At 38.3% G+C, this 11,596-nt stretch overlaps 1 protein-coding gene across 5 annotated transcripts in view; it reads left to right on the top strand.

Annotated features, from left to right (window-relative positions):
* Window positions 1-10,129: 10,129 nt before the first annotated feature.
* The window catches only part of LOC107084725 (ras and EF-hand domain-containing protein homolog), a 17,548-nt gene continuing 16,081 nt past the window's right edge, over window positions 10,130-11,596 (top strand). For 2 of the 5 annotated variants that reach the window (XM_015374696.1, XM_015374692.1), the window contains exons 1-2: window positions 10,130-10,205; window positions 10,619-10,686. The gene's annotated coding sequence lies outside the window, so the exon portion shown is untranslated. Of the gene's footprint in view, window positions 10,206-10,618; window positions 10,713-10,990; window positions 11,029-11,596 lie in introns of those variants that run through there. The other 3 variants (XM_015374693.1, XM_015374694.1, XM_015374695.1) reach the window with 3 other exon arrangements.

Raw genomic sequence — 11,596 nt, 5'->3', positions numbered from 1 at the left:
GCTACGGAAGCCGGCAGACCAAAACAGCGCATTCAGCTCGGCAAAGAACTCATGCTCTTCCTCAACACTGAAGTCCTCAGACATTTTTCTTTCGTTGTTTCTTTCTTTGCACAGGTAAACAGCACATTTCTTCTTCTACGCTTGCATTATTGGCAGAGCAGACGCTGAATGCGCACTTTCATCTGGTTTGGTCTGCCGGCTTCCGTAGCGTCGTGAGCGCGCATGTGCGCGCTTTCAGGAAATCCTATACACTACTGTTTATGCTCTAAAAACATTCTAAATTACTTTGTTTCGAGTAAATTCTGGATGCTACCCACTCAGGACACTTGGAATACATTGGACGAGCAGTATGGAGGAATATTGACATGTTTTTTGTGGACTTTTATGGACCTTTCTGTCTCGGTCACCATAGACCTCCATTATTTGAATGTCAGCAGACAGCAAGAAGCCTCCCAGATCTCCAGATGCATTTGAGATATCAAAAAAGTACTCCAGAGTGTTGTTCAGCATGGGGGTGAGTAGAAAATGAAGGCTAATCATGTTTTGGGTGTACTATTCCTTTAAACAGAACCTAAAAGTCTAAAAGGGGAAGAATCATGACCAATACAGTATGTATATATTTAGAGAGAGAAAGAGAGGAAGAATCAGAGATTTGGATGTCAAGAGGTTAAGTTAGAATTTTGAAATTGCTTAGATCAAACTATAAGAGCTTTGCCCTTGGTGTTAAACTGCCACAAATGCGTATGCTGCTCATATTTCCTCCTTCTAACTGCATTGAGGAAAAATATTGACTCGCTGCCTTATACTGTCTGTTCTACCAACTAAAAGGGGGAAAGACAAAATGAAAATTATTCTTTCCCTTTCCTAGTTCATTTTATTATACTCTGATTCTGTTCCAAAATTAAATTTAACTCTAACAATAATCCATGTTAGGTGAAGGATCATAATAGAAAAGAGCAAAAATAGAACTACACACCTTAGAAATAATAGATATCTGAAAAAAATCATCTGTTGTTACTGTAAATATCTAAAAGGAAAAACAAAAATGTTTCCTACCTTGCTGCTTTTGGTTCATGTGTCTCATGGTATAAATCCATTTTCAAGATAGTGTATAAATCTCTGGGGAGATACTCGTGGAAATGAAAACTTACTCTAACAATAAAATCTACAAATGTTCTTTCTAAGGTTGTGGTGACGCAATAATGGCAGCATTGCAAGTTTTTGTTAAAATCAAATCTTTCTTCTCAGTGTGTCGGTAAATCAGTTTTGTGTATACATAGGGCCAATTCACAACACTGGCAGAAATTATAATCAGATCATACAATCAGATTGGTTAAAAAATGTCTATCTAATTTTAGATAGAAAAGTAGGGAATGGTTTGTTCAAAATTAGTGATAAAAGAGATGCCATGCCATCAGCCACTTGGATCTGCACGTATCCCATGTGAGCCCAACTTGGCCAAAGTAAGATGCGAGGATAACACATACATACCTTCTCATCAAAAGGTTTAATCAACATTAATCTCTTTAGGTTACCTCATACATTCTGTAATATAAAAATGCATGGAGAAAACAAATTAAATGAGAACACATGAGGAAGAGAGTTCTTTTTGACAGAAAAATATCAATGGGGTATTTTGTTGTAACTGCAAATTATCTTTGCTATAGCTCCCAGACAATACCTAATTAAAAAGAAATCAGCTTTTCCACATTACTTTATGCACTACCACAGTGCAGAGTGGTTCGAATTGTTCTATGGTTTGCAAATATGTGCAAAGGATAAACTGTAGGAGCTAAAACTATTTCTTCAAACTATAGTTTTGCTGTGAAGTTATGTTAAACCATGTCTTTATGCTGTTTTTAAGATATCCAGAGCCACTCACAGCAAGGTTTAGATTTTTATAAATAGCCTCTTATGGTTTGTACTGCCTTCATTCCCCTCTGAAATACTTTAAGAAGGACGACACCTATAGGTTCTTGAAGGAAAATGAATCTGAGGTCTGCAAGAGTTGGAGAGATCCAACCTCATACTAGCAGGAACCATATGTTTTTTTTAGTTTGGTTTGAGATCTTCTGAAACAAGTTCTGAAACAAGACAATGTATGAAAAAAAGCTGTAAATAAAAAATACAGGGGTGAAAAAAAAAAGTCATGCCATCTGCCTGCAAAAGAGACACATCCTCTAGCACAGCATGAATCTGATCATAAACGCATAGCATAATCACAGAAACACTCTGTGATAAGTAAAGTGAAGACATGGATGATTTAAGGACTCCCTCTACACTCTCCGTCATTCTTGGATATTCAAAGCTGAATAAAACCAACTGGATGTGATGTTGGCTGTTTTGAGGGGGGCTGTGACACTGGCTCCACATGTTACTTGGAAATTTTTATGGCTTTAGAGTTAATGTTTTTCCCCCCCAAATGCGATTAAATGAAAGAAAACAGAACACTTATTTAGAACTATGACAAATAAATGCAACTTTTACTGCTAATACAAGGTTATGATGTGTTTCTTTTGTTTTATGCAATCATGTTAATAATCACTGCGTGTCTGCTAGTGTAAACACATCTGGACATAAAACCTCAGCGGAAGCATGGTCTGTACATCTGTTCCCTGCAAATCAGCTTTTCAAAAACACTTTGAAGGGGAGACATTCAAAGCTAACAGACATACTAAACACAACACATCACACCATCCAGGGTTTAATTGTAAAAAATAGTGGTTATCATATCCGACTTGGGGAAAAAAAGCTATTAGAAATATATTTTGTAGTCAGTGTGATTCTTCAAACACATGATCAGAAAAGAAAAAGCCTTTAGCTTAAGAGAAAGTTTCCAGTTTATTTCTTTTTTTTTTTTTTTTTTAAACAGAAGAGTCATTTCGTGGATGACTGTTAATCTTCTCTTACACTCTGTGCTAACTGGTCCTATCTGTGCAGAATGAAATCTATTAAAGCCACAACTGAATGGTTGTTTGCTTTAAAAATAGAAATGTATTGTAAAGGCAATTTATTCCTTGTGTGATTTTAAAACCTATGTTTTGCTGCCCTCACCTGTCTCTTTATAGTACTGCAACCCCACAAAGAATAAAACATGCAAAAATAAGTATTTTTTTTACTGTTACAACTCTTTTTAACAATGTAAAATGTGTTTCTTGTCAATTATGTAACACTGACTGTAAATCAATTAATCAAGCTTTGATTTTACTAAACTGGTTGAGAGAATACATCTAATTGTACTGATTTATTTGTATAGCCTTTCAGCCATGCAGTCAAAGTGCTTCAGAATAGAAAACAAAATGATTTATTCCAAAAACATCCAAAAAAGAGCTTGGGGGAAGACATCAGGGATTTACCACACAAAGATAAACGTAACGTATCAGAGAAGGTTGTTGCTGAAACATTAAGTGTTTGTAAAACAAGCAAGGGTGGTAAAAGCTTGTGATGTGCGTCTGCCTGTGTGCAATGACCCTGCACATGGCCTGTGCCTGCAGTCATACTTGGCAAAGGGGGATGGGCTGCCTGGGTTGCGATTGCATGGTAGCCATGGTTAGGAAAAGAACATATGGATGTGCGGGCCTAGCGCGGCTGTGACTGGCTGGTGCTGGGTGGATGCTTTGACACATTGGCTACCTACCTAGTTTTGGGCTAAACCCGGGCTACGCTGCTGTCCTTATTTGATAATGCCCAGTCCCAGCCCCTCTTTTTGCCTGCCTTCTTTCCACACTGGGGGTCTGCGGATCTCCTCCTGAGTCTGTAGGCCTGTTCCCTCCAGGGGAATTGCCCTCCAGACCAGGGAGGCAATTCCTAGGTAATTCCCCAGTGTGCTTGTGTATGTCCATACTGGCGTAAGGGTAGGAATGTGTGAATGTGATGGGATGCATATGAATCTTCTTTGTCTACTTGTCAGATTGAGTGTTTGCCTACACCCCCCCTCCCAAGGACGAGCAGGGCCTGTCTCCTCCCCCTCCTAATGCTCCCCGCCAATGACAGGTGTCTGTGTCTGCTAATGCAATACATCAGAACTCAAATACAACCAGAAAACAATACAAAATGGAAATTAAAAACCAATGACAACTCAAAAAGAAAACTTAAACAGAACCAAAGACACAACAGGGTGTTGTGTCTCATGCCTGGCCTAAGACTCCTGGCCCTGTGGGGTCCCCACTAGGGGTTCCAAAACAGGACACACAGAAAAATGAAAGAGACACCACAATATTGGTTACAGTTTTACTACAATTAAAATTCAGAGCACTGACAACAATGATGGCTTTCTCATCAAACAAAATATATTTGTTGTTTTGTTTGGAAAATCTTTGTTTGAAAAAATTGTTTGGAAAATCTGTGAAAGGAACTGTTGATTAGATAAAATGTAGTCCATTCAAGCTCTGACCCAGTGACATCAATTTAGGGGTTAAGTGAGACAAATGCAGTGGACAGTACTAATGACAGTATCAGGTCCAGAAACATCAGGACCTCAAGGCACTTATACCGTAATAAAACAACATAACAACTCCATTATGTACTATTAGTAAGACAGCTCTGCTGTTGTAGGCTTACATACGAATATAACATTTCCTAAAAATATAATATATTTCTAAAATTTCAAATTAAAGCTTTTTTAATAAGTTTATTCAATTTTTGGGAACACTAAGCTGGTTGGAGATTTGATGCTATTTTTCCAATTAAAAGAAGTACTGTACAATAACATTACCACATGCTGAAATTTGGCACTTAAATCATCTTACAAGGCAATTCCTTTATATGCAGTTGCAGTATCCACAAATGTAGGTATACTGATGACTGTCTTTGATTAATCACAAATGAGCATTGGCGTCTGCAGACATTTTTCAAATAATTTCCTACTGGTGCCTCTGATATTCTTAGAGCAACGCAGAAACTATGAGATGTGCATATTTATTTATTATTTTCTTTCTGTACTAAAGTTGTTTGAGTTTATTTTTGTAAATTAAAATAAAAAAAAAATAATAAACCAAACAGCCCAAATTCCATTTAGGACAACCGGGACCATGCATTCTGCTCTGAGTATTTCAAAACCTTGAAAGATATCATATCTCAGATTTACAGAGAGTATTCTGTAAAAAAGAAAATACCTTTGCACTTTAGTAATGTCAGCAGCAATAGCAACTATAAAAAGCAATGGTTACAACAGAATTTGCAGAACGCAATGTGTGGAAGCACAACATTAGACAACCTTGAAGCAAATAAACAGAAGCAGCAGGGCATCATGCAGTGTTAATAACTTGATCAGGTTGTATGTTAGAACTACAAATGGTTGCACAGGAATGAATTTTGATAGGCTGCAACGGGTAAAGACATTGTTGCTAAAAACACACAGAGAGTCATGCATATGGGACATTGAGGTTTGAGCTGCCAGAGCCTATCAACTTCACAAAGCTGCAGTGGGTTAGGTTGATCCAATGTTACAAACTGTTTCTTCTGGCAAATAACTTGAATTCTAGAGAATAAGGTTAACATGGAGTTTTTATTGCATGGGAGATAAGGCAGATGATGGACTAGCTGAAGAGGACAGAAACACGTAACTGATTGTGCGTGACGCTTTCCGGGCCTTCTATATCATTATGAAAAATGTGACCTACAGTATTAGTATGCTAAGTTCACTATGGGCAGACAGGAGAAGCATGAAACGATTGATGCCTTTGTTACAGCAAAGTATGTGTAGCAGAACATTTGAACTATGGAGCGTCACATGATGAACTGACTAGTCACAGGCTGGTGGTGGGACAGCAAGATAAAAGGTTATCCGGATGCATGCAAGTGGACCCTGACTTGACATTGGAAAAAGTTATAAATATGGCAAATTAAGTAAAAATGTTATGCGGCAGCAATTTTCTCGGTATGGTGATGTCAGAACAGAGAATGGAAAATCAGTTGACATGGTGTATAAATACAGTTTTAAGCATGTCAAGACCAAACATCAAGCCAAGTTACTCAAAAAGGTAAAGGTTTCCAGTGTTTTAAATGTGGCTGCATTCCAGATCATCCCACTGTAAAATGCCAGACAGAGGACCCAAAATTCAGTCAGACACAGCAAGGAACATTTCCAAGTTTTATCCAAAGAATTTAGCAGATGCTGCAGGAATGCTAAGTAGTGGAGACAGGAACATTAACCTGAAGTTATGATGTGTGGGGAGAGGAGGAAAGAGGTTTTTGATTCCACTGCAAATCTCAGATCAGCTGTGGCATCTCTGCAGGTTTGGATGATACTTAGGGGAATGGGAAGGAAAACTAGTTCACAGGCCACAATCATGACACCTAAACATGATTGCCCTTCTAATGGGAAGAAATGTTATTTATGTGGGACAAAGGGACACTATACAGTACGTAATTGTCTAAAACAGTGCATAAACTTGGAAAGAAATTAGGATTCTCCGTTTTTAGGTATCATGTCAAATGAGGGAGAGCTCTGGAAGATGGATTTTGAAATAAACAATAAAAGCATCTCTCTCTAGATTGAACCTGGAGCTGTTGTCACAGTTGGGCCACACACCCTGTCTGAGAAGATCTACAGAGACAACAGGGCTCCCAGTATTAGAAATTCACTGGGCATTTTGGGTGTTGCTACAATGAAAATGACAAAGGTAGCAAAAAGAGATAATATAAAAAGTATATGTTATGAGACACCTGCCTACTGCACTTTTAGGTTGACCTGGCATTCAGAAGCTGGAGCTTGGGACTCGCTTATATGCAATAGCTACAGCAACACTAATGACATACTACCCAAAGATCTGCAGCGGTCTTGGAGAAGTGAGGCAGCCATATGTCATCTTACTGAAACCAGGGGCTTATCTATTTTATTAAAGACATCCAGCAAGATTAATCTTCCATTGATGGACAGAGTTAATCAAGAACAGTCTCGTATGGAAAATATGAGGGTGATGTGTAAGGTTGAGAAGTCAAATGAATTGTGCTCTAGTGCAGTGGTGGTATAAAAAAAAATGGTTCCTTATGTAAATGTAGTGGCCTTACAAACCAAATTAGTCTTGAATGAGCAAAAATATTTAGTTAATTCTGACAAATACGTTCGACTGGAGATACAGCATACAACTTTTAACACAACTTTTAGTAGTTTTTCATTTTTTTTTTTTGGTATAGCCTCTGCTCCTGAGCATTTTCAAAACAGAACGGTAACTTAGGTCACCGAGGGGTTACAGTGGGAGTTTCTTGTCACATTGACGACGTGTTGGTGTGGAAAAAACACTGAGGGAACTTGTTTCTTGTTTGGGTACAGTTTTCAGCAAAATTCAAGAAGCAGGTATGACACTAAATATTGATAAATGTGAAAGCAGAGTGAGACATTAGAGTTGGAGTCAGTCCTGAGTTGGATTCAATCTTGAACCAGATAAGACTGATGCTGTCAGAAAATTGAAAGAGCCAGCAAAATAAAAGTAAACTTTACAGTAAGTAAACCATTTGAAAAGTGTGTTTGTCTAGAACCCTGAGTACTTTATTGGGATTTCCTTTGCAAACTGCATTAATGCTGTTCGGCATTATGGCCATCAGTCTTGTTCTGTTAAGATACAGTGAAAGCCAAATTGCTTCTATAGCAATCATAAGGTTATAAATTCTGGTGTCTTTTACTCTTCCTCTTGACCGTAATCCTCATACTTGTCAGGACAGTAATCTAAGCAGAGATGCCAGGATTTCCTTCACTGCAAAACACATCTTCCATTGCCTCTAGCCTCTGTGTGAAGATGATATCAACATCCCTTAAGTTTGTCAGCATGGGGGAGCATAAGATCAGATTTCTTCAAATGTGACTCAGGCCACTGGGCTATATGGTCCGAAATCCAATACATATCTAATCTTTTCAATTGCAAACTGTGTCTAAACAGCCATATTGCATTCATCCCACTTGTACCAACTCAACAAAGGTCAATATTCTGCATCTTGCAACACAGAGGCAGGGAGGGAAAAAAAAAAACATGGCGGAAAAAAATGCAAAGAGCAATCTTTCTTTTTGATCTTCTTGAAAAGATTGCTTTGTTAATGCACTGCGCTTGGACAAGAAATGAAAGATCACTGTTTATGGATACAGATTCATCTGTGCATAGTGGCTCTGAACGAAATAACTGCAACCTCAGTTACCTCCTTATTATATTCTTACATATTCTTGATTGGATTTGACAAACTTCTGAAGGCTAAGTTATCCTTTATTTTTGGTGCATCTTTGACTATTAAACTTTTATTTTCAACAAAACTTATTATGTATTTGCGAGGAAACATAAAAAAAAGCTTCTAATTATATTTGGTGACTTAAACATCAACATTTTGACCAAAATTTGTGCCCTTTAAATTGGCCTTAGATGTCCCTTTGTCTGTATTTATGCATTTATGTACTGTATGTATGCACACATAACTCAATAGGTTGTTACATTCATGCTGATACTGATTTTTTCCACAGTTTCTGTCTTAGTCAGTTAAATAACATGCTGCTGTCATTTGTTTTATGCACATTTCAGGTGTTGCTGCTATTTTTCACATATCCATTACTGTAAAAATGCTGTTATTGAGTTTTTATTCTCCAGTTACAGAGTATTTATATTGTAAAAACACTGTACAGCACAACACTTTATTTGTTTATCAGTTATTTTTATACACTTTTCTAAGGTCCACATTGTGTGACCACTTCTGCTATAACCCTTGGCTGCTGTAAAGACCAAATTTTGAATTGAGAAAGTTTCCTGGATGGGAAGCGAAACGTCTTCAAACTTTGAAAACAATGTCCACCTGTTGTTGTTTTTTTTCCTTCTTTTTCGTAACACCATAATTTCCCCATTGTGGGACAATAAATGAATTTTCTATTCTATTCTACATGTATGCAGGGGCGGAGCTAGATGGGGGGCCAGGGGTGGCCATGGCCACCATAACCCACCTCTTTAGCCACCCCTACCATTTTCTTTCCCTCTAATATAGGCGGTGGCAGCAGTAATACTCTCAAGTTGAATGTTTTAACTTATTTAACATTTTAATATTATTTATGTAAACAATTACCTGACAACAAAAATGCTGTGGTTAATTATGCACATCAATATACTGACATTAAAGATGATAAATACAGAATTCATGCTCTTTTCAGAACAAAATTTTGTCTATGGGGTAGAGAGGAAATGATGTCTCTGCAAGTCATCTAGGAAACTTCACTGAAGTCAGAGATAAATAACTACTTTAATAGCAAGTAATCCATTTAATGTAGATATTAGAACATGTAAATATAGATGCAGATTGATTAATAATAAAATTAGGTAAATAATGACAATGAATAAGATGTTCGCCATCCATCCATTTTCAAAACACCTTATCCCAAGTGGGGTCGCGAGGGGTTCTGGTGCCTATCTCCAGCAGTATGGGCGAGAGGGGAATTTAGAGAAACCAATTAACCTATCAGTCATGTTTTTGGACTGTGGGAGGAAGCTGGAGTACCCGGAGAGAACCCACACATGCACAGGGGGAACATGCAAACTCCATGCAGAAAGACCCCAGGCCGGGAATCGAACCCAGAGCCTCATTGCTGCAAGGCAGAAGGGCTAACCACTGTGCAGCCCATAAGATGTTCGCCCCAGAACTTAAAACTTAAAGAATTTAGTCCACTACACCTTTAATTTAGACAGCATAGATGTTTAAATATATGCAAAATTATAGTTTGTCTTTATTTAAAAAAATATGGATGTTGTGGTTGTTTATTTTCCTTTTTTTTTCGAACAGTGTAGATTGATCCTGAGGTTCTGGTGTCCAACTATTTTAGGCCATCGCTCAGAGTAGCCTACATTGCCTGGCCACCCTTATAAAAATTTCTGGCTAGGCCTCTGCATGTGTGTATTTTTAATCCATTTTCTGATTTACCTGACTGGGCACATTATTCTGTGGTTCTCTTGTGAACTGTGGTTAATCTAACTTAGTTATTTCCTCATTCTTCAGCGTTAAAGAGAATATTTTAGTGCTGGATTTTCCTCAACAGGGCTTGTCTTTTCAGCGTTGCTGGCCTCGTGGCCGTTGCCAGGGCAACCGTCGCTGACATTGCTGTGTAGCCCCTCCTCCCTCCGCTGCCTCGTCACAACCGCTCTGTGAAATTCCTGCGCTCGCTGAGCTGCGACGCCACCTGTCAAACGCTAAACTTCTAAAGTCTCTAGTAGACCGACTCCAGTCCAGCTGTTCGTCCAGCGGTGAGTAGTGTTATTTTGCTTCCTCTTTGCAACAACGTTTATTTCAGCTAGTAGAAGTAAGTAAACTTTGACGTTTAGTGGAAAAAGCACCTTTCAGGCGTCCGAAGTATTCTCTAAGGAAGTGCGCTCTTTAAGGTTTGTTTAAACAATTTCATGAGTCCATTAGGTGATATTTGTTGCAGGAAGTTTCTTAATAACAAAGAGGAAGCGAATGTCTTTTCACTGGCAGGTGTTTTTTCTTATGTCTTATCTCTGCTGATTTGTTTCCATTTAGTAACCAGATGTTGCGTCTGTTATGTGTGTTTTAGAAGGGCCCACGACTTGTTAAGTGGATCTTCTATTTATAGACTACATGTGTGATGTTTAAAGGAGGGGAAGTAGATGCTCTCCTAACTTTTTTTTTTTTTTTATAGATTTATCTTTGCATCTCGGTCTCTGGATTCCTGCAGGGCCATGTGGCGATAGGCTTGTCAAAGTTTGGGTAAGTTAGGAAGCATAAGAGATCAGGTGTGTCTCATTTGATACCTGCTTAAAATAATATATTTGCAGTTTTTTCACATCTATTGAGTTTGAGACACAGATCAGATGCGGGATGGTTATTCTTATCTAGGTCATTGCAACATGCTCTGCAGAGCGTGGTTGTGGTTAGGACTATACAAAAAGTTTCTCTCACTGTGGTTCTGACCACAGTGGTGCTAACTTCTTTACCTTAACATTGCCCATGTCAAGTCCAAAAACTGATAAGGTCTGCATGCAAAACTCATTGCTCCTGAAGTTACAGAGAGCAGCTCAGCAAATGAGAGTGGAACCTGTGAACTTGGGAGTAAGCACACATTTCACATTTGTTGATCTGCATAATTAAGTCTTCAAACAAAAATCTTACTACAATTAAATGGCAGTTTGAAGATTTGCAGTGGCGTCAAAAGTACACACATTTGTTACGTAGAAGTATAGATACTGCAGTTTAAAAACACTCTGGTAAAAGTTGAAGTATCAACTTGACCTCTGTAGTCAAGTAAAAGTGAAAAAGTATGTGCTCCAAAAACTACTTAAAGTATAAAAGTATAAAGTAACCTTTAAACAAAAAGCACTCAGATGCCACTATATGAATTGAAAGCTCAATTTTCCGACTATTTAGAAAAAATTCTTTGAGATAGGGCCAAGGATGAGGGAGGTCTTGTTGGTCTCCATCTCCTGATACGCTCTCGCCTGTTTCCGGCCTTTCAGACATTTTAACATCTTTTTCTGAATCCAACTATGTAGCATAGGGGCGACAGTGGCGTTGGATGTAGGAGTTTGCCCTTAAATCGAAGGGTTGACGGTTCAAGCCCCTACTCCGACTTTCAGTGTCGTTGTGTCCGTGGACAAGACACTTAACCTGCATTGTCTAC

Source organism: Cyprinodon variegatus, unplaced genomic scaffold, assembly GCF_000732505.1.
Source record: "Cyprinodon variegatus isolate N-32 unplaced genomic scaffold, C_variegatus-1.0 Scaffold108, whole genome shotgun sequence".
NCBI lineage: Eukaryota > Metazoa > Chordata > Actinopteri > Cyprinodontiformes > Cyprinodontidae > Cyprinodon > Cyprinodon variegatus.
The sequence above is the reverse complement of the archived record's forward strand: the minus strand, read 5'-3'. Positions and strand labels throughout refer to the sequence as shown.